At 38.8% G+C, this 2,729-nt stretch overlaps 1 pseudogene; it reads right to left on the reverse strand.

The window, feature by feature from the left end:
* Positions 1-334: 334 nt before the first annotated feature.
* The window catches only part of LOC107717317 (tripartite motif-containing protein 16-like), a 17,110-nt pseudogene continuing 14,715 nt past the window's right edge, over positions 335-2,729 (reverse strand).

Raw genomic sequence — 2,729 nt, forward strand, 5'->3', positions numbered from 1 at the left:
TAACTGCAAGGTAATTTTGATAGTAATAATAAAAAATGATTGATGTGACTCTACATTAAAAAAACTAAATGACAGATTTCGATCAACACAAACAGAGAAAACACAAACACATGGTCACTCAGCAGGACTCACACACACTGATCTTACTGTCTATATGAGGATTTATTACACACATTTATACTGATTCATGTTATTTCACTGACAGAAGTTCAGCTGCAGTATTAATGTCATGAAGAGAAAAGAAGAGAAGAGACTCTAACATCTCACTGTTACTGATTTATCATGCAGCTCAAAGCATTATGGGTAGAATTCCTCATCAGTCTATTCTGATTCATCAACACAGTTTCACTGATGATCCAGAACCAACCCAAAACCCAGGATAGAGCGTCTGAGTGAATGTGGTCTGGACTGTGTGGATGAGGCTCATTGTGTCAGAGATGCTGTAGAAGGACAGAGTTCCTGCACTGTGATCCACAAACACTCCTATTCTCCTGCTGATGGACTTGACAGGGAGATGAGTCTGCATCTTATCGTGTCTGAATGAGTATCTAGAGGAAGAGCAGATCAAACTCCAGGACTGATCATTATATCCAAACAAACACTCAACACCCCGTCCCTTCCTGCTGATGCTCTTATATGACACTGATATAAACACACCATAATCTCCACTCCACTGCAGCTCCCAGTAACAGTGTCCCCACACACTCTCTCTACACAACACCTGCTGATACACATCAAATCTGTCTGGATGATCAGGATACGGCTGATCTGTGCCAGTGTTAGTAATCACTCTGTTGCTCTCGGACAGACGGAGGTAATTATTCACTGTGTTCAGATCCAGAGTAAGAACATGAACACACTCCGTGAGTTTTTCTGCTTGTTTTCTTACTGACTTACATTGTAGGAAGTTCTTCCTGGTTCTGGGAACAATGTTGGTGAATGTGACTGTGGAAATCAACAGACATGAACAGTGTGATTCTCATGATCCTGCATCCATTCCTAACACATTTCTAATATGATGTTCTCCACGATATGAGATAGGGGTGTAACGGTACGCGTATCGTGTACCGAACGGTTCACGGGCAAATTCCAAATGGAAGTGATCATCCCGATCCCCTTGGAGTAGGGACTTTGTCGTTTGGAATGCACTTGGCAAAGGGAGCGACGTAATTTCCTCATTATCTTCAGCTGGGATGTTCCTGTGACAATGCAGCATGGTGTCCGTCAGCAGATGTCGCTGTTTTAATGTCATTTTATTGTTGTTCGCATAACTGTTGCAAATAACCATACATTTTATATTTTAAAAAGTTTTTAAAATATGCTATATAATATATAAAAGAATAATATAAAACTTTTTAAAATATAAAGTGTATATTTTTTTTACACCCGTTACACCCCTAATATGAGATGATGATGGACTGGTTTCTGAGAGCAGATGAATCTCCAGGACTTTACCTCTGTCTGAGATCTTCTTGAGCTCCTCTTTGCAGAAATCCTCCAGTTTGTCTCTCAGCTGACGGACAGATTCTCTCAGGCCATCAGAAGAGAAGAGAAAAATTAAGGGATTATCATTTACGTCTGTAGATTCAGGAGGTGCTGAGAGAGACTGGAAACTCTACAGAAAACAGAAATCAAAACTCATCAGCTCCACACTTAACCCAATAACCTGCACCAACATCAGATTTGTGCAGCTCTTGTTGACTCGACTGATCTTTAGTAACTCACCTCAATCCAGCACTTTCACAACATCAACTTCATTCTTCTCATATTCATTATATCACATTAGAGCTACAGATTCTAGTATTTGCCACTTACACTATATGCGAACTTTCTAGAAAATCGTTTGGATGATAAAACATCTGCTAAGAACATAAATGTCCATCTCATTGTAAGTAAATGAGTAAATTTGCTCAGGAAAAGCAGCTCAAAGGCTATGGTTAGATTGACCATTATTTATAAATTTAGAGCTGTTAGAAACACTGAAACTTCACAAGTACCCTTAAGACATGCTCAGGTTTGGTTTGGTTTCTGTTAGGGCTGTCAGTTTAACACGTTAACTTAATTAGTTATGAATAAATAACACGATTAAAATATTCTAATGCAGTTAACACACTGGCCCCGCCCCCAGACCTGTACGTCATCTTAAATATGATGCAGGGCAACAACTCCATAAATGCAGTTATGCCCTAAAATTCAAGGTATTGGGGCCAAAAAATGCTACTGTATGAGTTTTGTCTCATATTTATATCATATGATAAGTGATATTACACAAGCAGCGAGAGCAATATCACACGAGTGCTGTTTATCCCAAATATAATGAGTGCAAATGTGATTTTTCACATTTTCACAGCAGTTCAGTAATTAAGAAGTTAATATTGTGTTATATTTTAAAGGGGTCATATGATGCAATTTCATTTTTTCCTTTCTCTTTGGAGTGTTACAAGCTCTTGGTGCATAAAGAAGATCTGTAAAGTTGCAAAGACTAAAGTCTCAAATCCAAAGAGATATTCTTTATAAAAGTTAAGAGTCAGCCACACCCCCCTAAAACGGCTCGTTCGAACACGCCCCCACATATCTACCTAACTGTGTGGGAAGATTTGCATAACGCCACACAAATGTTCACGCAAAGAAAGAAGGAGTAACTTTTATTCTCGCTGTAATATTGAAAAGTGAAAAGTGAAAAAGTGAAAAGTGACGTGACATGTGGCCAAGTATGGTGACCCATACTC

Source organism: Sinocyclocheilus rhinocerous, unplaced genomic scaffold (genome assembly GCF_001515625.1).
Source record: "Sinocyclocheilus rhinocerous isolate Xijiao unplaced genomic scaffold, SAMN03320098_v1.1 scaffold149, whole genome shotgun sequence".
NCBI lineage: Eukaryota > Metazoa > Chordata > Actinopteri > Cypriniformes > Cyprinidae > Sinocyclocheilus > Sinocyclocheilus rhinocerous.